At 42.8% G+C, this 26,452-nt stretch overlaps 1 long non-coding RNA gene across 2 annotated transcripts in view; it reads right to left on the bottom strand.

Moving 5' to 3' along the window:
- Positions 1–490: 490 nt before the first annotated feature.
- The window catches only part of LOC137159854 (uncharacterized), a 41,785-nt gene continuing 15,823 nt past the window's right edge, over positions 491–26,452 (bottom strand). For both annotated transcript variants that reach the window (XR_010921744.1, XR_010921745.1), the window contains exons 2-4: positions 19,940–20,120; positions 3,261–3,428; positions 491–3,097 (exon numbers count right to left, since the gene is read on the bottom strand). This is a non-coding gene — a long non-coding RNA (uncharacterized lncRNA). The remainder of the gene's footprint in view (positions 3,098–3,260; positions 3,429–19,939; positions 20,121–26,452) is intronic.

Raw genomic sequence — 26,452 nt, 5'->3', positions numbered from 1 at the left:
CGGCTCTGTTTCTTACTCAGACAGTTTTATCCCTATTTGTCCAGATATACAGTCACACACTCAATGACTTCAGTTTTAAAGAAAATGACAAATTGTGTTTTCTTTTCACCCACTGCTTGAACAAGAGAAATTCACTACAGGGGCACTGCTTAACTCTAAAAGAGGTGCTCTAGCTCATCCATAGACGATTAGAATAAATTATCCTTTCTTGCTTTAAAATCTACGCGTGCTGAACATTTGCCCAGCTAACAGCAGCAGAGGTGGAAGTCCCATGTTCACCCACAGAAATGTTCTCTACTAGCTGCAGCAGTGCAAACCTCCCTGCACACGCCTGCCAATATGCCTCAATCTAGACCAGGTCAGAAGGGTGGAAAGGTAAGTTGTGGTCCATGCCCATCCAGTTTTGACAGCAATTATGCTGGGGTAGTCTATGCTGTGGACATCTGTACTGAATTCAGCACTTATAGGCCTCCCCCAATGAATAAACCACTTTCAGTCACTACCACCATGTGCTTTATTCAAATCACTGACACTTAAATGAAAGGCTCCAAAACCACACACCTTGCCTTTGTCCATCCCCTCCTCAGAGTCAGTAAAATATTTTTGTGTAAGCCAATTATTACCCCTCTGTTTAGATCTGCAAGTGCCGGCAGAGAACTAGGTTAACTATTATTACTCAAACGGCATCTAGAATGTCCCAGGCACATTCTAAACATAAAATAACTGGGTACCAGCCCATAGAGCTTGCAATTTAATTTAGATCAAAACCATAATAACCACCACCACCACAATGAGTAGAATAGGTAACCGTAAATAATGGGAGTGCCATTCTTAAAAAACATCGCTCCAATGAGGGAAAATGTATAAATTGCTAAGGATATTTCTTCCTTTTTTAATAATTCATTTAAAATTTCATCTTTGGACACATTCACGGAACTAGTGCGTTGTGCAATGTGCTCACTACAGTATGATGATTATTAAGCTTATCCCAGTACTCATATCTTTTCATGGTAAATTGTATCTAATTAATGGGGAGTATAGTTCCTTCTAACTAGTAGAGGGAAAAAGGATAATTTCACTGTAATCTAAAAACAGCAAAAAATGACATTCAATTCTCTCTTGATATGAAAGCAGCACTAAGGCCATTTTAGAAAAGGCATTTGATTTGCTTTTAGCTCTGTAATTAATAATAATTAGAGATGGGCCTGAGCTGCAAAGTTCTTATCTACATCTTGAGATGAATTTGCCTCCAGGTCATTCAAAGCTCCATGTTTGATTCAGTCCCATCTCTAGTAATATTAATACTTTGCATTCTATCTCACCTTCCAACCACTCTATAGACATTGAAGCGACTTCACGCCTGAGCCCACACAAAGTCTAAGAATGTTTTTTAACTGTTGCAAGTCAGCAAAATTGGTCTCAAATTGGACTTAAGTACATGTATAGGTCTTGTGCTGGTCTGCTTCACAGGGCTGAATTTCCCCATAAATGAACTGAACCTCAACACCCTTGGGTGGTAAGGAAGTAGTATTATCCCCAGTGTACAGATGGGGAAATTGAGGCACAAATTAAGTACTAAGACCAACATTTTAGTATGGTTAGGCACCTCAGTCTTTGTTTAGGCAGCTAAATACCTGCTTTACAAATGGAAAATGCCCTACAAGAAGCAAAAACTAGAAAATTGTAACAAACCTTCCTCTGCCATATGTCTCACCATACTCCAGTAAAAGCCTCCAGTCTTTCATCTTTTTACACACACACACACACACACACACACACAGCACAGCAACAGTTAATACTATAGGTTACTATAAAATGACATTTGGGAACTCAGCTTTCTGCTCACAAAGCTGATCCCCCAATAGACATATTTCAGAGGTCAAATAATTCTAGTTGTGATGGGGAAATACTTGTTTCATTAAGACATTAGTGGCATTCTTGTTATATATTTCTAAATTATCACAGTGTTGAGAAACGTGAACAGATTTGAGGATGTGACTCCATCTTTCAAGAAAAATATCAGTATAATTAAAAAATATATGCTAGAAATGAAATATGGAATGGTGCAAAGACAAAAGTGAATTGATTCCATGTCTGAGATACAAATAGCTAACTATCAGCCAGCTCTGAACTAATAGAAATATTAAACGTTACATGGAGATTTGTAGCAAGTATTTGGCTATGCTAGTAAATGAAGTCAGACCTCCACAGGCTGTCATCACGTAATTTCTCACACATTAAAGATTGGGCTAAATCAGTACTGGGACCTTCAAAGAAATAGCCAGGATGTCATAGGAAGCTGTAGTGACTCAGTCACGAACAATCTTTCCTCTGAGGGTAGGTCTGATTGCAATGCACGTAGACATACCTGAACTAGTTTTGACCTCGGTGGCTCGAAGAACAGCAGTAGTGAAGGCACTTGTTACACACCAGTAACACAGCTAGCAGCAGGGGCTAGCCACTTGAGTAAACACTGAGGATCCTGGAGGGGTTTTACAGCCCATCCTACTGCCCCTGTTGCCCTGGCTTCACTGCTATTGTTACTCAACCTAGTTAGATCAAAGCTAGCTCAGAGATGTCTCCTCATGCTGCACAGATGCTTCTGATTCCCCAACTCAACACCTCAGATTGTGCTGGGGCACAGCTTAAAGGTACCTTGTCTTTCAGAGGAGAAGTTAAACTAAGATTCTGACCACTACGGAGCCCATGACTTTTCACAAGAGTTGAGGAGTTAACTCTGGTATTGGGGTTACATTTCATCTTGGGTAATTACATTCTGCCTCCCTAAATTCCTCCTATTTCTCTCCCTGGATGCAGTATTGCTTATATCCTGCCAATGGCACCATCACTCTTTACAGAGCATGGTGTATGAGCCGATGAGTTCTTCGATGGCTGTTGAGTCCGAAGCACCAGCAACAGTCCCATCCACAGGTAGGGCACACCCACGCACTAGCAAGCAGCAGATTCTTGCCTCTCTCAGATTGGGGAAAACGGCTGTGTGGAGTAACGAGCTTGCATGTTACAGAACTGAGATTGCGGCTCTCAGACACAGGCTTCGTAAGGCAGAAGGACGACACCATTTACTGGTCTGGCAAACCTGAAGGAGTAAGGAGAGAGTATGGTGAAGGTTTTGCTGTCAGAAATGAACTTCTGTCATCATGTGACACTCCAGTTGCAGTGTCCATAAGTATCACGACACTTCGAGTTAGTCTTTGTGCTGACCGGTGTCAGAAGAGGAAATAATTATATACTGTGCTAACCTGGTATGTCACTTCATGGTGGTTTGTTGAACAGCCGTCAGGTTCCACCGCAGACGTAAATACACTTAGCAGAGGGCCAAACTGAGGTGTCTTCACTCAGGCTGTGAGAGTTTCACAAATTTTCTCCTAAACCCCAAAGTGATTTGGGTTCCCTCAGGACAAATGGTACTATATAAACAGAAGATATTAATCACAGAAGGGCTTCGCTTGCTGCCATTTTTAATAATCATCCATCTCTTATTAATATCACCAGCCATAACTGGAACAGGAAATGTCCCTTGTAGAAAGAGAGAAATGAAATAGGGAAAAGCAAACATTTCTTAGATTTAAAAATAGCACTCAGCAGCGTTTTCAGATTGCTTCAGCACAAGGCGAGGCATATGCTACTGGTTCATTCCACTCCTTGGAATGAGCAGCCGGTCAGCTTTGCTTCAGGCAAAATTGCTCATCGCACACACCATCCAGGGCTGGATTTCTAATTAGGCAGAGTAGGCACACGCCTGGGGTGCCAGCATTCTAGGGGTGCCTAAATAGTGGCGGATTACCACACATGCCAACAGGGCCTATGCCCAAGGGCCCTGGCCAATTTGGGGGCCCCGCACAAGTGTCAGAACCCTTGCGCCACCCCTTGCTCCTTCTCTTCCCCCTGAGGTGCCGCCTCCTGGCCAGGCTCAAAGCTGGAGCCCAGGGTTGAGCATATTCTCCCCACCTGTAGCTGGTCAAGCCGATCGTCCCAGCCCCTCTACTCCTTCCCCTCCATGTGGAGATGGCCCAGCCAGCCCCTCTCTCCCCCACCGCCCACATGCACGGAAAACATGAAGGTCAGCTGTAGGGAGGGAGGGCACTGAAGATGCTGCACGTAGGAGCGTGTAAGGTGTAAATCCAGCCTTGAAACCCTCTTGTGCTGAGCATGTATATCACTCCAAAATATTTATTTAAATGAGCATACACCTTCCTTTGATAATACGAGCTTTTAACCGTCTAGAATCCATATTTTATTACAACTGCATGTCTCCTACACACCACTAAAACCAATGCAGAGGCCTAAAAAAAAAATCTTCTCAGGATTGTGTAGAAACATACCTGGGGAATATCCCCTCTTTGGATTCCATCCCACACCAGTCTTGAGACATACTTCCCATCACTTGGCGTTGTCAGTTCAAGAGTAGGTATGTTTCTAGAAGATTTACCCTGTCTACTTTAACCACAAGTTATTGGGCTGGATGCAGGAGTCACTAGGAGAAATTCTCTGGCCTGTGTTATGCAGGAGATCAGATTAGTTGATCATAAGGGTCCCTTCTGGCCTTAAAAATAGATGAAATCTATGAAATATTGTTTATTATTGTGAATTACTGACATCAGAAAGGCTGACACGGCATTATTTATGCTAAATATAAATACAAAATCCCAAGTCAGTCAAAGCTGATTTTTAAAAATAAATTTAAAACATTAGGAGGGAGAAAGGGGGAGGGATCCTTCAGTTTTTGTCCTTGTCCTATACTGAGTTCGACATTTGGGGCTCTACAGGTGAGACACAACCATAGAATTGGTTTTGTGTCTCATGAAATTGATTCAGCCCAGACCTGAATTCATAATGTGTTCCCCCACTTAATTAAAAAGCTCAAGACACGTGGATGCTCGTAGCTGGCTGCCCTGCTTTCCCCAGAATACATTTAGAGCACCCATACCCATAGGACTTCTTGGCTCCATGAACTCATACACATCAATCTGGACAATAGCGTGGATGCTCAAAGTAGATTGGACCATTTCTCTAAGCCACAGGTGATGGACATGGGTTTAGATAAGCTTTCAACCTAGTACAAATATGCCTCTTCTTTGGAAAGTCCATACTGTTTTGCAGATTGAGCAAACGTCGCTCGTTTCTCTACATCATTGTCACCTTTGGGCCAATTAAAGAACAGTGCTATTGGAGAAGACCGGTGGTTTTGTAATTTGTGCCTCAGAAACAGCTGAGATCTCAAAAGCATCTGCTGTGATTGCTTGCAGCCAATGGGAACAAGCATCAGCCACAGAGAAATGTAGGCACCAAATCTCTGGAACACGAGGGCTGCCCTCACACGATGGAATGGTCAAACTACCTCAAGGAATACTATCTCAACTACTCCATATACAGATGGGCCAAAAGTAAGTTGGCATGTACAGAATTCTAGTGTTACTCAAATTTTTACAGCACTTATCTAAAGCCCAAGTTTAATCGGCCTGAAGAACTCTCAGAATTGCCTAGTGAATGCCACTGGGATGGTAAGAACATGAGAGAGAACTTAGCACCCATCAGTTAATGGATGAACAGAGCATAAGATGATCCTCATGAGCCACAACTCAGAAATACCTAAATGTAGGAAAAATCATAAGCAAGAATTCTGTATGTGTTCTTTGAATGTTAAATACTGTCCAGATTGTATTAGCCTCTAGCCCTGAGAGCCAACCCATCACTGTTTTCTGTATGTTCTGTTCAGGGAATAGCATGCCCTAATACAGATTTGCAATTGTGAACATGGACTCTCTGCTAGTAATAAGTGATGTGGCCAACATCCAGAGCCTTCTGAGTTCTTCAGAAGAGTTTCTGTAACAAAAAAAAAAAAAAGCACTTTTTTTTTTTTTTTAAACTCTCGTTGTTGATCACTGTGGTGAACTCATTAAAATCAGATCAATAGAGATTTAATCTAATGCTAAGTGTTATTTCAATTGGACTGTTAAATGTGAAAATGTAACATATCAAATGAACTGCCAGTGAATTTCAATTACTTCATTCGGAATGAATTCTAATATCTAGCACAGTTCATAAGTGAAGACAAAGCAGAGAAAAATGGCTACTGGTGATGCAGCAGTCCGTAAAGGCATGCTAAAATTTATCACATTATTCAAAAGTTTTGTAGCAATTTTGATATTGCACTTCATTTAGCTGAAGTCTTTCAACTGCTACATTAGGATTTTTCAGATACACTTGACTGACTGTAAGACTATTATAAAGATACTAGGGTGAGGGATATTCTAGAAAAAAATAGGATTTACTATGACTATAAAATCTATAGGGGTTGAGGTCTGGTCTACACTATAAAGTTTCACCACCAAAACTTGCCTTCTGTCAGCACATTCTGTTTTGAGTCCTACCAACAAAACCCTGAACTTTTTCTGGTGAACCGTTTCCCCAAGCCATAGTTTCTCAATCTGTGGTACATGTACCACCAGGGGTATGAGACACACAGGCAGGGGGTGTGTGGCGAAAAACCCAGTGAAGGTTGGCGAGCGGCAGCTGCCAACTTCTGGGGAAGCCAGGTGGCAGTTGCCTGCTTCCCACCTGGTCCCAATTCCCAGCTGGGAGGCAGGCAGCAGCCATTGGCTTCTGGGGGAGGTGGGCAGCAGCTGCCAGCTTCCCACCTGATCCCACCTCCTAGCTGGGAAGCCAGGCGGCAGCTGCCCCAGTCCTGGGAAGCCGGGTGGCAGCTGCCCGCATCCCACCCAGTCCCAGCTGGGAGCCTGGCAGCAGCCTCCTGGGCCCTGTGAACTGGGTTCGCAGCTAGGTGGCTGACACCTGTGCCCCAGCTCGGAGCTGAGAATCAGCCTCCCACACACTGGCTTGAAGATGGGCAGCAGCTGCCTGCTGCCTGCCCACATCCCTGTGTCCCAGCCTGCACAGAAGCCTCCTCCACCCCAGCTTGGAGCAGGTGGCAGTTACCCACCTCCTGGGCTGGCAGCCAGGTGGCAGCTCCCCTCCCCGGCTCAAAGCCCAGTGCCCAGAAAGCCAGGCAGAGAGCCCAGCGGCTTGCCCAGTCCTGGAGCCAGGCTCTACCCACAGGTTTACTTGTCAATTTCACTGCTCTAGCTCTCAATAGTGAAATTGAGAACTATGACCGCCCCAGATTTTACCAGTATAGAAATCTTAAGAGGGGCCCACACAGTGTGATTTGCCCCAGGCCTGCACCCCCCTAGGGATAGCCATGGGGAGCGCTGCTATCCACGCTGGTGGGCCGCTAGTGCCTGCTCAGACCTCACACGTTCCCGCCTGTGTGAGAACACCACATGACCCTGCCCTCAGGCCATAGTGATTGACTGGGGTTGACCGTTGCTCCAATATGGAGGAAGGGGAGGAGGAAGGAGGGGAGAAACAGCAGGGGGTTTTGTGATCTGCCACAGCCACTGCAGAACTCAGAACTCACCTGCTTTATGAGAAATACAGTCATCCAGCGGTAAAGGGGAAGAAGATTGTATTTCTCAGAGTGGAAAATTGAGTGTTGGGTACTTATTAAAATTTTCAGAAGTTAGGGGTACTTGCTACTTAAAAGGTTGAGAAATATTGCCCCAAGCAACACAAGTCCTTTAGTGGTAGAGTTCTACTGCCACAATGCCTGTGGATGCAGATGTTCTTGTACCAGCACAACAGTCCTCCAGCAACAAGCCCACAGTGCAATGGTCCTTGCAGCAGTGATGGGTCTGGTCAAATTCTTGACCTCTGTTGCGTTCAGGTCACGATGACTGGACGTCTGCTGACCCGCCTTCCATTTAGTATCTCCAGCATGTTTTGGAACTGCCTCTTTTCCTGCTAGCTCCCACATGTGCCAGCCCACATACGTAGGCATGGCTTCAGCTGCACCTTGCTCTCATGTTGCTGCATAGTCTAGGAGAGAGGCATTTGATTTCCTTGACCATTGCGGGGAGGAACAGATGCAGGCTCAGCTGCAAAATTCAGACAAGAATAAAGATGTATACTGGCAAATTTCAAAGGGCATTGTGGCCTGGAGATACAGCAGGGACGAGGGCCAATGCCAGGCAAAAGGGAAAGAGCTGTAGCAGGCTTACCAGAACACAAAGAACAACATTTTTAAATTAACAAGTGCAGATAACTTGCATCCTAGAGTTTTAAAAGAGCTGGCTAAGGAGCTTACTGGACCATTAATGTTTATTTTCAACAAGCCTTGGAGCACTGGGGAAGTTCCAGAAGACTGGAAAAAAGCTAATGTTGTGCCTATTTTGAAAAAGGGTAAATGGTAATAAGTGGTGTGTCAGCCTGACATCAATCCCAGGCAAGATAATGGAGCAGCTAATAAAAGACTCGAATAAAAAATGAAAGGAAGGTAAGGTAATTAATGCAAATCAACATGAATTTATGGAAAACGGATCCTATCAAACTAACTTGATATCTTTTTTTCCCCTCAGATTACACATTAATAATAGTGCTGACATAATATACTTATACTTCTGTAAGGCATTTGACTTGGTACCACATGACATTTTGATTAAAAAACTGGAACAATAAAAAAATTAATATGGTACACATTACATGAATTTAAAACTTGCTAACTCGTAGGTCTCAAAATGTAACTGTAAACAAGAAATCATCATCAAGTGGATATGTTTCCAGTGTGGTCCCACAGGGTTTGGTTCTTGGCCTTAAGCTATTTAACATTTTTATCAATGACCTGGAAGAAAACAAAACCACCACTGATAATTTGCAGATGATACAAAAATTGAGGGAGTGTTAAATAATTATCACTGATTCAGAGCGATCTGGACCACTTGGTAAATTGGGCGCAAGCAAACAACATGCATTTCAATAAGGCTAAATGTAAGTGTATAAATGTGTGAACAAAGAACGTAGCCACACTTACAGGATGAGGGAATCTATTCTGAGAAGCAGTGACTGAAAGACTTGGGGGTTGTGGTGGATAATCAGCTGAACATGAGCTCTCAAGTGTGATGCTGAGGCCAAAAGAGCCAATAAGATCCTGGGATGCATAAACAGGGGAATCTCAAGTAGGATTAGAGAGGTTATTTTACCTCTCTATTTGGCACTGGTAAACACTATGTCCAATTCTGGTGCCCACAATTCAAGAACAATATTGAGCCAGGGAAGCAAAGAGTAAGCTAGGTCCCTCAGGGTTTCACCTGAGTTTTGCAACCCCATTAACATCAATGGGAAGTTCAGGAAAAATGTCCCTATTTTCAGCGTTTCAAAAAAATCTTGTATTATATAAAAGTATCATGGATCTCTTTGACCAGCCAAAGTTAATATCAGCAAAGCATCCACAGTGACTCACTAATATTTGCATAACCATAGAGAAGTACCACTTTCTTTTTGTGCGCTCAGAGGCAAGGTAGGGGGAGGGGCAGAATCAGGATATGGACCCCATCTATTGCCCCCACCACAGGTAGAGAAGCCCATCACATCAAATTTAATGATTACTTCCTGTATTTTACCCAGAGTGACAATCCTGTGCAGCCAGTTATACTTATTTGCTTTGCACACCTGGAGGACAACTGCCACCAAAGTAGATTTTCCCACTGTCCAGGAGCAATCTGGGGTGGCAAGCTTCCAGACAGTGATCGCTACCCACTTCTCCATTGTCAGAGCAGCTCTCATGTTGGTGTGTCGTCTGTGCACTCCAGGGCTAAAGTGAGTTCAGCACCTAACTCCAGGAATTCAACCTTCCACATCTGAAAGTTCTGGAGCCAATGCCGTCATCGCAGGTTTACTCATCCCACCACTCAGTGCTCATATTACAGGCCCAAAACCACTTCTCCATCTTATACAGTTGGTCAGCAAATACATACAGGTATTCCAGCTGTTCATTCTCTCTCTCGCAGCCATCCTCAGTACTGCCGCTGTGGTACAAATACAAAAGAATGAATTGCCCTGAACGTAAAACGGACAAGACAGTTTGGCTGTGTTGGCACAGCATCCATGGTTCTGCAGAGTGGTGAGAAAGAAAAACAGTGCAGAAAAGCATAGATTATGGGATGGAACAGAGGTCGTTGTGGGAATCTGTCCCCAAACTTCGATAGTTCCCTGAGAGTAGTAATGGTATCCCACAATACATGGCGGCAGCCTCACGATACACTACAAAAAAGCTCACAAGATAGCACATTAGACAGTGGCATGGGGCACACAGGGATGGATGCATTCCCACAGTGTCTCACATCTTTTGTCAATACAACCTGTTTCTGTGAGGACACAGGCTAAAGAGCCAAAAGATAGGCAAATCTGAACACACTTTGCTAAAAGAGCTATGTCGGCTGCAGAATTCCAGCAGAACTTTTGCCATTACAACTTTCTAGTGTAGACATGGCTTTCATATCTAATCAGGAAGAATGGAACTTAAAAACAAATACAAAAAGAAACCCCATACAGTCTTACATTCTGGAGTATCACCTACCCGATACAACCAAGGAAGTGCTATGGTAATTCTAATTGTGACATGAAGACGTATCCTTTAGGAATTTGATAGAAGCCAGCAAGGATTGTAAACTTTACAGACTTGATGGACTTCACTACTTTTAGGTAGGTGGATGGAAGGTGGAGTGTAAATGGATTTTTTTTAATTGCACAAATAAAGTCATGTAACAAATAACTACATCCACTGAATAGTACATGGTATATGAAGAGAAGCTGTACTATAATTTATCCATGATTAGTTCAACCAAGCTTGCTACTAAGTGCTTTTCCTATATGTCCTGCTAAGATGCTGTCTCAGGACTAATTTAGGATACTGAAATAAGCAAAATGTGCCAAACTCCAGTAAAATTCTAAAAGGAAGGGCTAAAGATTTGTCAGTAGAACTACATTCCTAGTCACTTTTTGTCTTTGTAATGGCAAAGCCAAACCAAAATCAATTTTAACACCTGCAGTAGATTATCGAATGTCAAGAAAGAGCATATCTTCAAAAAGAAATACCATCATGATGGATGCTTCTCTAGTCACGTGGTGGAATTCAAAGTTTCTTCTCTCCTTGTCCTTGCCACAGCCAATGTCCCACTAAGATCTGGAAGATTAAGATAAATGACCTGGAAAGGTTTTTTTTGTTTGTTTTTGGTTTTGTTTTAAAGGAAACTGGTAGTAAAAGATTTTCATTAGTCCATACAACACCTAGTCTTATCTGTTCAATACCTAGCACTAGCACTTCTTGATATTGTCCAAACAAAAATGGTTTTTAAAAAATTGTTTACAATTTCATAGTTTCATGAAAAATCTTGTGGCTTTTCCCCCCATATTTTTATTAAGAACATTATGAAAACGGTTATAGAAAATATGTTTACTGAAAACAGAACTATTTATATATAGTTTTCCCTTGCAATTCTTTTCTCCTCACTCTTCTCCAATTTGCACCACTTTGTTTGTTTTGGTCTTTTTTATCCTAAACTGTCTGTTAGATGTAAACTCAATCAGGGATCTGAAAATCCAGCTGATCTTTCCACTTCTTACATCATTACAAATAGTGAAGATTCTGGAGTCAGAACTTAGACAATTTGCTGATGATGCATCAGGCAGAGCAGAATGTAGCTCATACTCCTGTAACCCTATTGGCTTCCATAGCACCATATGTTTTTGTTCAGTAAAGTGAGCAGATCTGACTTGGACACAAAGAGCAGATCGATGCCATTTTTACAGCATCACTTTTCTATCTATAACAGCATTTTAAGCAGGCCCACTGATAGTAATTCTAGGTCCCAGGGCAGAACAGTCAATGGCCCCTGTAAAAAGGGATGACTGAGACCCGAGTGAGCTTCCACAGCCCACCGGAAGTTTTTACTTATCTCTTATGTGCCATGCAGGTTCCCGGGCAGCTAAGGAGGCGGTATCTGATACTCAGCTTCCCAGGTTCCTTGTACTTCCCAGGGAGATTACTGATGAACCTGGGAAGCTGAGTACAGATACCACCGCCTCAGCCATCCAAGAGCCTACATGGTGCAAAATAAACAAACTTGGGTCAGGGGAGAGGCGGAGAACAAGAGCGGCCTTGGGGGAAGGGAGACTATAGAGGGGGAGGGGGGGGGGGGAGAGGAGGATGTGTATCTATCCTCCCATCCGCCCGGGCCCTTTTAATTTGCCAGGCCTCTGGGCAATTTCTCCCCCCTTAGCCTTTCCTTGCCCCGCAACAGAGGTCTTGATTTTAAGGCACTAATGGCAGAAACAGGATACATCAGAAACTTTGTGGGTTTCTAATCTTATACTTTCAAGACTATGATTTCATTCTCTTGAGATCTTTTGGAGTGGGATTTGAGCCTAGAGTATTACTCCTTACCCTCACGTTCTGTTAGGGGTGCCACATTCTCAACTTTTTCTTACCACCTATTTAATTCTTTCAATAAAAGCTCCCTTTAAAAATTGCTCCAGCACTGTTGTCTGGCTCTTTCAAAACCAAGAACTGTGTGTGTCAATAAAGCGTGATATGACCCAAGCAAGAAAATGTGTTTTCAATAGAATTAATTTTAAACCGGAGTCTCTCTTTAAAGGAATAGAGGTCAACCTTTAAACAACCCTGTTACAGGGCTGTCCTCTCCAGCCTGGTCGCTGGAGCCCTTCCTCAGATCCAGACTCTGGGGAAGGCCACAGAGCCCTCTTGTGGGGGGTCTTAGCCCGGCCCTCAGGCAGGGCGGGCAAGCAGTGGGTCCGCTCTCGGGAGCAGTAGGGAGGAGGAGGCTCTCCCGGGGTGGCTACGGAAAGGGGAAGGGGGATGCAGGCTCACCTGTCTCCACTGTGTCCCAGCCCAGGGCCTTAGTAGTGGCAAAGGCATTGCCACTCAGTTGCCAGGGCTCCCGCCGCAACACACCGACGGGGCTTGCCCCTGTCCCAGCCACTGACTATAGCTGTCCCTGGGCCACTTCCTCCCCATATCTCCAGGTACCTGGCTCGTCAGGGTCCTCGAGGTCGTTTAGGTGCTCGGTCCAGGATAGGCCTGCCAGTCCCTCCTCGTCCACAGGTGGCAAGGCAGGGAGCTCCTCTAGGTCACAGGGCTCGGGGGATGGATCAGCCTCAGGCTGCTTGTCCAGGTCCTGTCCAGTCTCTGGAGGCTCGGCATCCGGCAGCTCCTCCAGGTCCGGTCCAGTCCCGGGGTTCAGGGGGCTCGGTCCAGTCCCGGGAAGGCCTACCCAGTCTCCAGGCCCAGGTCAGTCCAGGGATGGTTGGAGTCTCTGCTCTGGGAGGCGAGCTTCCCTGGTATCAGCTCAGCTCAACTCCGGCCTAGGCCTCAGCCGGCGGGGCAGCACGTCTGCTTCTGGCGGCAGTCTCTCCCAGACTGAGCTCTGGGGCCTGGTTTTTATACTGTCCCTTCCTGTAGGGGCTCCACCCCACTGTCGCTGATTGGGCTGGCCGGGCAGTCCTATCACTGCCCGGCCTTTTGGTTGCCAGGCAGACTGGCCTGCCGGCCCTATCGCAGCCCGGACTCTCTGTTGCCGGGCAGACTTGTCTGCTGGGCCTGTTTCTGTCCAGCCAGGCCGCTGCAGCCCTTCCTCGGGCCCAGACTCTGGGGAAGGCCACAGCGCCTTCCTACACACTCCAAAGGCAAAAGAAATCGCCTTAATTGCTTTGCTGTCAAAGTTACCTTAAAAATAAACCACACAAATAAACTTTGTGTTATAGCCTCAGTGTTGCTAACATACAGGGAAATTTCAGCACACTGGTAACTGAACATATATTGGGTCACATCTTGAAGTGCAGACTTTGTGCCAATCCAACCTGTATATAATTGCTCGATTCCACTCATCATTATGCCTCTCATGCACGCTGCTAACAAATGTCATATATACTTATAGACCTGCCCTGGAGAATGACTTTGCATATAGAAAGTGGTAAAACAAGACCTGTTTTGGGTTTTTTTGGATGTTGCTTTGTAAAGTTTTAAATAGTCTTATTTTACAATCTACTGGATCCATACAAACATTAATACCCATTTTACAAAACTAAAGCTTTTTTTTAAGTGAACGTGAACTTAGAGCAGTTTAACCCTATAGGTAAAGCTAGTCTTCAGTGCTCTTCAGCTGAATAAAACTATTACTATGGGAAGATAATCCATTCAATTCATGGTTTGTAATCTAGTACTGAGAGTTTGGATTTTTTAATATAGTCTCAAATGACATGACAGAAAAAGGAACAGCAGGGTAGTACAAAAAAAGATTTAGAGATAAGTGATTTTGAGATGTCTAAAAGTTGTTGACACTGCCTCTAACAAAATTGTATTTTCTATATTTCCACCAGCTTTGCAATGCGATTGTTTTAGTCTATTCCTGGTTCAACACAGGAGATATTTCCTGCTCTAGTATTTTAAAGGATTCTAGATTTTTTGTTTCCATTGTTTTAACAAATTGATCTGTGTTCCTGACCATACTTGTGAGGTTTTTAACCTCCATCTGTGAAAACTGGAAGAGAAATGCCAGGTTATTCACTATGTTATGTCCTAATCATCCTCTGAAAGGAGGAGTACTGTATTAGAAACTTCCATGGAGTTTTTCTTTAATCAGTGATACCAAATAACTGGTGCTGGGGTGGGAAGGGCTTACAGTTTACCTTTTGTTTTTTAAGAGGAAAAAAGTCACAAGCTGGATTCATATTAGCTCATCATTTTAAATATTGTTCTCTGCTGGAGTCAGCTTTGGCTTTTGATCTGGGGCTGGATTCATTAGCATTGAATCAAGGTGAATGCCTTTTTTGCTATGGGCCAGTGCAGACTTTTCTTTTTGAGGGCTCGGAATAATTACCAAACAAAGTACATCTGTGTCTTTTTGACATTAGAACAACAATGGACGGTATGACATCATGCTGAAGGGATTTTGTTTACAACCTATCTACTATATTCAAATTCTTTGAACAAGAAAATAGTATATTGAACTTTATGGGGGCATCTGTCTTTCAGGCTCTGCTCCGTTAGATATTACCAGGTGAATATATTATGAATATGACCTGCTACATGCATTTCATGTTCATAATGCTATAGCAACAGCTCTCAGTCTGGGTAGGGCTTGAGTAGTATTGCCAGCATTTTTCTTGGAAATTTTTCTTGCTCCCACCCCATTCCCTGGGCCTGATTCTTCTGAAGTCAATGGAGCTACTCTGATGGAAAATGGTGTAAGCGAGAATCAGCCCCCTTCCATTTCAGCTGAAGGCTGGAGAGATCTATTCACCCACTTGCAACCAATCCTGCTGAAATGCCAGAAATACCCGACACACCAATCTAGGAAATTATGTGGTTTCCCTAACAAAACACTCAGAACTGGAGCAAAGAATTCAGGATCGCATCTGAGTAGAATAATTTAGGAAAGGATGACTATAGGGTCAAAGTATGAAAGAACATGAGAAATCTTTGATTGTCCTATAGCCCCTGGCTTTTCTCATTTCCTTTTTCTTTCCTATGTCACATGAGGAAGAGAACTCTTCTGATCACATGTTGAAACCCCACAGATTCCTCCCTTTACTCTCTCAGCATTTCTAAAGTACCTTACACTTTAATATCAAGTCATTTGGCTCCCCTAAGATGCCACAGGCTGTTGACTGGTTTTCTGGCCAATATAAAGCATATTCACTTTCTGGACCCTATCAACCTCACTTTTGTATTTGCTCAGTGTTTAGACAACCATTCCCTTCCACCAGGAAATATTAATATCATCATCATATGTTGCTGTATCATAGCACATTTTTATCAGTAGATCTCAAAGTGCTTTACAACAGAGGACAGTATCATTATACCACTTTACAGATTGGAAACTGAGGTACAAAGGGGGAAGTGGCAATTCGGGGAATAGAACCTAGAGCGCCTAAAACCCAGTCCAGTGCCACTAGGTCATACTGCCTCCCTAAGTATACTCTGAGAACAAGTGATCAAGCTAAAACTTTAGCAGTGGTATAGCCTATCCCAGCCACTAAATCTCCCAGTTGGCCTCCTTTCTGAATTGTTTCCTTTTACATTGAAAAGCATCTGTTATTTTGACTCTTGCTTCCCTTTTCCCTACAAATCTCTCCCCTTATATTTCACTGTCATGCCCAGTGTTTTCATCAGCTTAGGCTGAGCAAAGTAAGATGTGAACGAAGGAAGCAACCGTCCAAAGGATTTGGTAAACAAGAAAGGAAATACACCGGTGTTGCTGCCAATGATGAAGTAATCTAGTAATGGGTGTAACAAAAATTAATTTGGCTACATCCCAGTAATTCTCACAGGGTTTTTTTTTAAAAAAGGGAATCAAATTGCTGAGCCCAGATTTGTAATTCAGCCATCAGTTGTCATGACCCCTTTTATTGTGATGCTAAAATAAAGTAAACAGACACTATTTCTCCTTCAGCAGAGCATGTCAATTCCACCTTTCCTCTGAGCACAGGATAAACAGCTTTGCTCATCTTCTACGCTCAGTGAAGCTCAATTCTATGCTATCTTTGTCTAAACATTCTCTGAGATTTTGGGAAAATTGGCCATTGTTTTTAATGACACTGCACTTCCTACCAGGATACTCCTATGTTCTCAAGTTAGTTGTACACATTCAACATTGCTGCCAAGGCCTGGGAACACGTGTTTCACAAAGTATCACTCAGCCTCTGCTGGACTTGGATTGAAACAATGGATTTATCCCTTGAAAGTTTAAGGGAAATGCTCTGATCCCTTGATTGCACTATGCAGTCCCTTTCACCAAGGTTTTGCAGAGCTGGTGACAAGCACTGTCTGTAGTTTTCTGGATCATTTATCACATTTAACATCTGCAACAGCCTTTTTGCATATGCACAGAAAGCTGGCTAGCTTTCACACTACCTAGATGAAATTTCATTGGAAGGTATCTATCTAGAAGTACCAGAACTGAAATAATGCCTCAAAGATGAACATCCTCAATAAATCCCTATGGCTCTGATAGTACTATTCCAGGCCTCCAGAGTGGATTCCCAAGATACTGAGCTAATTATCCCTCTGCGGGCTCCCACCTAAGTCCTGACAGATACATTTTACAATGAAAAAGCAAAGTGATAGCTCTCAGTGTGCTCCCCTTTCTGGCGTTAGTTCCCCAGTATGCAGCACTGTGCTGAGTTTGCTGCCTGCTAAACATGATGCTTTATCATCCACAAACACTGCATATGGCATGCAATAGGTTTATAACACCAGTGGCATCCAGAACAGCAAGTTTTCATAGATTTTAAGGCCAGGAGGGACCATTAGATCATCCAGTCTGATTTTTGTATAAAGAATTATCAATTACCCCTGTATTGAGCCCAATATTTTGTGGTGACTAAAGCATATTTTCCATAAAGGCATCCAGTCTTGAACCGAAGACAAAGAAATGCAGAATCAATTACTTCCCATGTTAGTTTGTTCCAATGGTTTATCACCCTGACCATTAAAATGTACTTTATTTCCAAGGCGAATTTCTTAAGTTTTAACTTCCAGCCATTTGTTCTTTATGCCTTTCTCTGCTAGATTAAAAACCCCTTTCATACCCGGTATTTTCTTACCATGTAGGTACTGTTACATCATAATCAAGTCACCTCTCAATCTTCTTTTTGATCAACTACAGAGATTGAGCTCTTTAAGTTTCTCACTAAGGCTTTTTTAAAATCTGACCCTGGGATCATTTTTGTGACTTTTCTCTGCACCCTCTCCAAATTTTCAACATCCTTCTTAAATGTGAACCTCAGAGCTGTACACAGTATTCCAGTATCAGTCCCGCCAGTGGTGTATATATGCTAAGCAGATGTCCCAATTTTACAAGGACGGTCCCGATAGTCGCGGTTTTGTCTTATATAGGTGACTTATCACTCTCCCAGCCCATTCCCTGTCCCAATTTTTCACACTTGCTATCTGGCAACTCCAGGTATATACAGAGGTCAAATCAACTCCCAATCACTACTTCCCTATATATACATCCAAGGATTGCATTAGAACATTTTGCCACAGTATCACACTGGGAGCTCATATTCAGTTGTTTCTCCATTATGATCCATAAATTCTCTTCAGAATCACTGGTTTCCTGGGTACAATCCCCCATTCTGTCAGTTCAGCCTGCATGCCGTGTTCCTAGATGTATGACCTTGCATTTGGCTGTATTAAAATGCATTGTTTGAATGGGTCCAGCTTACACTGCAGCCTGGAGAATTTGGTATGTCATCATTATGTATCATTCTACCAATCTGTGTCATCCACAAATGTTATAAAAACTTCGCTGATATTTACTTCCAGATCTTTGGTCAAAATATTGACTATTGTCAGGCATAGTACCAACCTCCATTTGATGGTGATTCTCCATTGACAACTATTTTTTGAGATTAGTCAGCCAGTTCAGAATCCAGTTAGTATGCTTTATTGATATTGTATAGTGCTAATTTTTTAATCAGACTGTCTTGCACCACTAAGTCAAACATCTCACACAGATCTATGTATTACATCTGTACAGTTTCTTTTATCTACAAGACTTATAATCTCAGCAAAACATTAAGTCCTTTTAAAAGACCTGTTTCCCATAAAGCTACGTTGACTGGCATTATTCCTGATCTTTAATTCTTTACTGATTGTATCCCATATCAGCTTCCCCATTATTCTGTCTGGGATTGCTGTAAACTGATTAGCCTGACAAACCCAGGTCATCCCCTTACCCTTTCTGATTGTTAACTTGACTCTAGCACACTTCCAATCTTCTGGAATTTCCCCAGTATTCCAAGATTTAATGAAAATTAACATCAATGGACCAGAGATCTCCTCAGTCAACTGTTTTAGGACTCTTGAGTGCAAGTTATCCAGGCCTGATGATTTTTAAATGGCTGGCCTTAGTAGATGCTGTTGAATAACCTCCATAGTTACGAATGTATTGGAAAGTAGTTCATCATCCTCATATGATAAGTGCTTTTATTTGCTTCTTTCCAAATACAGAACAGAAATATTTATTAAAGCACTTCTGTCTTTTCTGCATCATGATGAATTTTACCATCTCCATCTAGTAATAGACCTGCAGTACTGTTAATTACTTTGCTTCTTGATATATTTTAAAAACTCCTCCTTCTTGTCCTTGGCCCTGCCAGCTGTGGATTTTTTCCCTTGTCTTTCACTTCCCTTATCAATTTGACACTTAAGTACTTCTAATTTATAACATATTTCTCATCTTTTTTTTCCATTTGTTCTATATTAATATTTATTTCTAAATTTCTGCTTTGATTTCCCATCTTAACCAGCATGGACTTATAACCAAAGTGGTCCTCTTTCAGAATCGAGACATTTTTGGTCACCTAGTAAACACTTGTTAAACATCTCTCAATTTCCACTCATGCTTTTCTGTCTACATTTTTTTGCTCAATCAATGATGAATTCATCTTTACTCACCAAAAAGAGCTTTAAAATAAATAGAGTAACTTCATGTTGGCTGGAATATCTTGTGTTAAAAAGTTATCTGTAATTTTTTAAAACTCCGAGGTTTTACTCCTGGCTGCATGAGGCTTCCACCCTGTCTTTTAGATTGAAGTCCTCCAGTAGAACACAAATTTTCTTTCCACAAATTTCAAATAGATGCTTAAGGAACAGCTTGTCCTGTTCCCTGGTTTGATTTTGTGGTCTAACACAGACCCCCACACCATCCCCTCCTGAACTTTGTTAGCTAACACCTGAATCCATATACATGCTAGAGCCTGCTGTTCTGAGTTATCAATAACTAAAACAGGTAATGGTGTCTTTAATGCAGAGTGCTACCCTCTACCCCCATCTATTTTACCCAATCAATCCTTCATAAACAGATTGTATCCAGTGATTTTAATATCCCTGTTATGTAAATCATCCCCAGCAACTTTCAGTAATGCCAATTATAACATGTTTCTTCTCATCAGTGAGAATTTCCAATTCCTCTTGCTTATTACTTAGACTCCTAGACACAAATTCTTAACAGTCCCAGAATGTCAAGTCATGAAGTTAGAATTCAGCCATTTTACTTACCATAATTCAGGGTCCTCTGCCTAAATGGGATAGAAGAAACCCTCCCATAAGCTTTGGTCTGGTTAAGGTTATGATCTCTCTAACAGCCAATTATCCATGTCCACTGCAAACCAGGCTAGGTTGATAAGTACTTGTTTCTTTAGCAACGCTGATGATGATGAGTCTCACTGCCAGCAGACATCTGAGGAGCAAAGTATATAGACTCAGAAAAGGCATCGCAAGAAGAGGAGAGTACTGAATCTGAGAGAACAGTAGGTTTTTCCTTCCTTGATGGCAGTGACTCAACCTTTCCAGATTATCGTACCCCTTTACGGAGTCTGATTTGTCTCACGTACCCCAAGTTTCACCTCACTTAAAAAGTGCTTGCTTACTTCCTCATTTTTACCATGTAGTTATAAAATAAATCAATTGGAATATAAATATTGTACTTATATTTCCATGTATAGTATACGGAGGAGTATGAACAGGTCATTATCTGTATGAAATTTTAGTTTGTACTGACTGTTAGTGCTATTTATGTAGCCTATTGTAAAACTAGGTAAATATTTGGATGAATTGATGTACCCCCAGTAGACTTTTGCGTATCCCCAAGAATACACATACCCCTGGTTGAGAACCAGTGCTCTATGGAATTTGGTTGAAGCATGTCTTACATCATTTACTCTAACTCAGATGCAGAAAAGCCCTTTTGTCTTTGTTTGGGCCTACAGAGAACAGGATGTTTATTGCTTTTGATTTTCTCTTTAAGTACACGGAACCTCACGGATTCTGAATCAGACAGCATCTTTACACTGGGTTATTTGTTTACACCAGTTTCAACCCCTAGTGTAAGTTCATTGCACCAGAGTAAAAAGTGACTTCTGCTCTGAGAAGATATTTGCTATTTATTTATCACCACTAAGGCTTCTAGGTGTATTAAATAAAAAATTCAAACAGATTAAATGAGCCATGCCCAATGCTAGCACCAAGGATTCCATACATTTAAATACCTTTGGTTGAGTAATAGTGAGATTCCATAATGCACTTCTACCAGGCATAGTGTGGAATCTACAGCCAAGGGATGCCTATCGTGGCTTTAAACCACATCTTCTCCCTGCAGATGTTAGGCAGCTCTGAAGGCCAAAGAAAGAGGTGCCAAAAATTATTTAGAAAGCCTGGGAGACCTATGTCACAGCACCCTGTCTGAGCTGACTTATGGATGCAATGTTGTTCAGAATCTCCAAAGTGCTTGCATGGGAGCCTTGGAAGGTAGCCTGCAGATGTCTTCCACATTTCCTGCATGAGGGGAATTCTCCCTCAACCAGATTTGGAGCCATTAGAGCCCTTTTATACCACACTATGCTTGGTAAAAAGGCCAAAGGGGCCAGGATGGGGTTAGAATTACACCCCCAACAACATTTAAGAGATGTTGGAGTCACTATGGAGAGTTCTCTGAAAACATCCACTCGCTGTGCAGCGGCAGTCAAAAAAAGGTAGCAGACTGTCGAGAATCATTAGGAAAGGGACAGATAGTCAGAAAATATCATATTGCTTCTTTATAAATCCATGGTATGCCCACATCTTGAATACTGTGAGCAAATCCGGTCACCCCATCTCAAAAAAGATATATTGGAATTGGAAAAGATATAGAAAAGGACAACTAAAATGATTAGGGATATGGAAAAACTTCCATTTGAGAAGAGATTGATAGGACTGGGACTTTTCAGCTTGGAAAAGAGACGAAGGGGAGATTTGATAGAGGTCTATAAAATGTAAAGTGTTATTTACTCCTTCTCATAAACACAAGAACTAGGGGGTCACCAAACGAAACTGATAGGCAGCAGGTGTAAAACAAACAAAAGGAAATATTTCTTCACACAACGCGTAGTCAACCTGCAGAACTCCTTGCCAGAGGATGTTGTGAAGGCCAAGACTATAACGAAGTTCAAAAAAGAACTAGATAGCCATTGAAGGACCTATCCTCCATGAACCTATTAGCCAAGATAGGGAGTGATTGCTGTTTGCCAGAGGCTCGGAATGGCTGACGGGATGAATCACTTGATGATTACCTGTTCTATTCATTCCCTTTGAAGCACTTGGGCATTGGCCAATGTTGGAAGACAGGATACTGGGATAGATGGACCATTGGTCTGACCCAGTATGGCCGGTCTTATGTTCTTAACCAAGCGCTATATAAAATAAATTCTCATGTCATGCCTAAAACTCCCCAAAGTCAAGCTCTGGCAGAAGAGTAGAGCATTCTCCAATTGTCACAGCAGGCTATAAATCAAGAGTTGTTCCAGATAACCAGGTCCCCATCCATTCTGGGTTTTAAAGTTTATTAAGTGTACTATTTGCAGGACTGGGACAGGCAGGTCTAGGCCTGCCCCCTCAACCAAGTGGGGAGGAACCACTAAGCTCAGGCCACTTAGTGAGTATAAGGGACAAGGAAGGAGAAAACAGGCACAGGAGTGAGGTCAAAGGTTAAAAATGAGGGACTCAGAGGGGGACACTGAGCAAAAATTCTCAGGCAGCATCCACCATTTCTCAAAAGCATCTAAGGAGTTGGTGCACACTGCCCAGAGGCCTGAGCAGATGAGGGACTCAGAAATAGGCTCCCCCATTCAGAGTAACCCCCTGTTCCAGCTTCCTCCTCCTGGTATGAAGGATGGTCATCTTGGCTCCTGCCAGGAGGAGGTTGACAAGGAGATCCCACAACTTTGTGGAGCCATGGATGGGGTGTATAAAAATTAGAAGGCGTGGGGAAAATGCAGCCAGAACCTCAGTAACAGGTTCTGGAGGAGCCAGAAGAGGAGCTGCAGCGTGACACATTCCACACATGCGCCAGGGTCTCCTTCTCACCACAAAGGGGACGGGTGTCAGGAGAGTTTGTGAACCATGCCAGGTTTGTGCCCATGAAGGAGCCACAACTAATATCTCCGGTGAGCTGTGGAACCAGAGTAAAGTACAGACTGGGCCACCACAGTTCCTTGCCCTCTGCAGGTGGCAACAGGTCCCACCACTTGGTGTCAGGGCACGACGCAAGGGTGAGGAAGTTGATGGTATGAAGCACAAGTGCTTACAGATGTTTCTGGGTGCAGTTCGGAGGCAAACCGGCTGGATGTCATGTAGCTGGCGTGTTGGGATGCGGCTAGGGACACTTCCAGGGCAGGGGCCCAATGACATGTTCTGGAAGGTCTGGAGTGAGGGGTGGGCAGGGAGCACCCTCCCCCAGGGCCTGCTCAAAGAAAGCAAGAGGTCATTCCTGTAGAGATTACAGAAACCCAGCTCACCATGGCTGGGGTGAATGCAAGACTTGATTTCCTGTTAACACTGTCTCTCACCTGCTTGCTTTATACCCTTGGGGGGACAAAGCCTTTAGTCAAACTTTAAAAACATGTAACAGGAATAAAATATCAACACAAAACAAGAATAAACAGCCCTGTGAAGGACAGAGTAGACTACCTGAACCTTCAGCTGGGTGTCAGGGATTTACCCTGTCTTTTTATTACATTCAGCTACTAACCCTCTGACTTTCTTGAGTTCTCAAGACTCATGTAATCCTCCAGGAATGCAGGATGGCATCTGTCTCTAGATGGATCTCCCTGCATGGAGAGGATCTGGAGGACATGCCGATGGTTTTATGTGAGCAGACAGGTGTTGCTCACATGCCACTGGGTGACCCAGTGAAGGTGATTGTTTCTGAAGGAAAACTGCCCCATCACCTAGGATGAGGTATCAGCAGAAACTGTGATAGTTTTATTTGGTTTATATAGGGCCAAAACTGGTGCAGTGCTCAGGTCTTGCTTTAGTTCTCTGAATGCCTCACTCTGTTTATTCCCCAATACCAGGAATTTTGGGGGCTCAAGAAAGCTTGTAATGGCTGTGATTTCTTTGTAAGATGAGGTAGGCATTTTCCCAGGTGTGTCGCTATGGTGATGAATCAACATACTTCACTGACTAAGGCTCCTTCACCTGGATAATCACTTGCACTTTAATTCACTTTGGAAGTGAATTAAGCAAAACTGAATTAAGACCCTTTAATTCTGCATGAGAGCATCCATGCAGTGATTTAATGCAGTTCAAGTAATCCACACCATTGGTAAATTCAAAACACTCCTCAGTGTCCCCGCATAGACAAGCCCTTAGCCGCTGAACTATGTCTATGTTACCACTTACCTTGATATAACTTGTTGCTCAGGGGAGTGACTAAGTCACCCCGAGCGACATAACTTACATGGAACTAAGTGCTGGTGTGGACGGCACTATGTTGGTGGGAGAGCTCTCTCCCGTCGGCTTAGAGCAGCTATACTAGAGAGCTTACAGCAGGGCAGCTGCACAGCTGCAGCGTCACCACTGTAAGATCTCTAGTGTAGCCATAGCAGTGTTTTACTCTCCTACCTTGTTGCAGCCTGAGGTCACCATAGCAGGTCTCTCAGGGCTCTGTTTTCAGACCTCTTCTCAGCTAGTTTTGTGCAGCTTTTTGTGCAGCTGTTCCAGCCAAGCTGGAGGCTGGCTTGTCTGTTTTCCTTTTCCTTGGGGTGTTCTGTGACCTGTTAGAACTTTACTAGTCTCACTCTGACACTGCAGAGAGCACAGAAACCCAGGACGCCATGGTTCGGGTGAATGCAAAACTGACTATTTCTCATTTATACCAATTCTTACCTCTGTTCTATGCCCCCTACTGGTCACTCAATCTTCAGAACACAGCACAATTACCCACCCCTTGAATTGCATCTGGACACAAACAGGAAGAATCTCTCCACAGACCTTGATTAGCAAAGACAGACTTGGGTCCAATTCAAGAGGCTACTCCCACCTTTTTAAGTACACAGTAACTATAAGTCAGCAAAGCCAAACAATTACAGCACTTCTATGAAACAGATGAAAGGGCAACAGAGACAGGTGAAATGGTTAGAGTAAAATAAAAAGGGATTAAAAATTCTAACCAAAATTAGTTTGCGCTTTGAAAAGTAATTTGCTCTTTTGGGTTCTCTCTTTAGGGGTGGTTATAAACACACCTCTAAATAGGAGTTCCAGAGAAGACCGGAAGCAAAAGTACCAAAAGCCATAAGGGGAAAAGGTTGTGCTTGTGTATCTCTGTGCCAAGAAGAGGCAGGAAGTAGTGGAAACCTCAGAAGAAAATCTGTTTCCATATGATTTCCAGCCCCTTATTGTGCACAGAGGCAGTCTGAACAATTTGGCAAAGTATCTGAAACAAACCTGTTAAGGTTTGCGACTACTAATAATCCAGGTGTGCTTTTGTAATGATAGCAAGAGTTCTGGAAATTAGGCACAGTAGGTAGATATCAGAAGTTATTAGGGATCTGTTTTATTTTATTTTATTTTATTTTTTAAACAGCCTTCAAATAAGGAACTGAATTTGTAACCTCACGGAGCCCTTTTAGCAAAAAAGCATAGGGCAGACCCTGATCCATTTGAATCATTCACTTAAACAAGGTAGAGTTATTCTTGGACATAGACGTTTTAATTCAATTAATTTAACAATATAAAACGGTCTCCTTCACAGCACACAAAACGTAGTGCTGTCCTATTGGAATAAATGTTTTGTTTTGGCTTTGACTGTCTTCATTTCAGATATACTGGGTCTAATTCACCACCAGTATTTCCAGTGATTTCACTCAGGTTGCATCCTTTTACATACAAAGTGCATCTGGCCTGTTATCCTGAACTCTGTTCCCTAGCCAGGCTGTTGGAAGGACTATCTTCCCACATGTAGTCCATTAAGCTGTTACATATATAGTACATTAAGCTGTTGATTTCACCTTTTGAGCAAAATAAGGGAAGGTATTGGAATCTAGCTGTTCGTCAGCGGGCAGGACAGTCAGCATCCCTGGCCCTGGAATAGTGGAGAACACCCCACATTTCTCCTTATCGAACACCTCTAGCTGGTGTAATGAGAAATCAGCTGGTGTACTGATGAGCTCTAGAGGGACTATTCTGTCCTTCATCACAGGACAGCTTGCCGTGACAACATGCCTGAGGGAAGGGGAAATAAATATGGAGATCCTTTGTGCTTGAAGAAACCCAGTGAGGTGAAGAAAAGTCAAACAGAGCACTTCATGTTCTAATTTATACTTCCCTTCCCCCCTTGTCGGTTGTCTAGTCTATTAAGATTATGTTTGTATAGCAACTAGCCCGATGGGGCCCCATTCTTATTTGGCTGTTAGGCACTGCCATACTAAATAGATATGCTTTTCTCTAGATGTCTCTTGGTAATATTGTAAAGGAGTGGCCCAGTTAATTCACAATGAATAAAAATGTTTTATTTACAGAATACTTTTCATCCTCAAGTGATTTGCAAACTATAAATACACACCACCACCAGACAGAGCAGACAAAATTCTGAACTTAAAGGTTTCATCTGAAAACAATCAGATGCAATGAAGCGCATGGAATAACACCTTCCATATCTCCAAAGGTTAAAAGGCTGAGCAGATCCTACTAGGATTGGAACATTTGGTTTGAGACAGCCAAGACATTTCAAACCTGCAGTTTAGATCATTCAATCTT

This window comes from Emydura macquarii, unplaced genomic scaffold (assembly GCF_026122565.2).
Source record: "Emydura macquarii macquarii isolate MOO-44397 ecotype Brisbane River unplaced genomic scaffold, CSIRO-AGI_Emac_v2 contig_1947, whole genome shotgun sequence".
Lineage (NCBI taxonomy): Eukaryota > Metazoa > Chordata > Testudines > Chelidae > Emydura > Emydura macquarii.
The sequence above is the reverse complement of the archived record's forward strand: the minus strand, read 5'-3'. Positions and strand labels throughout refer to the sequence as shown.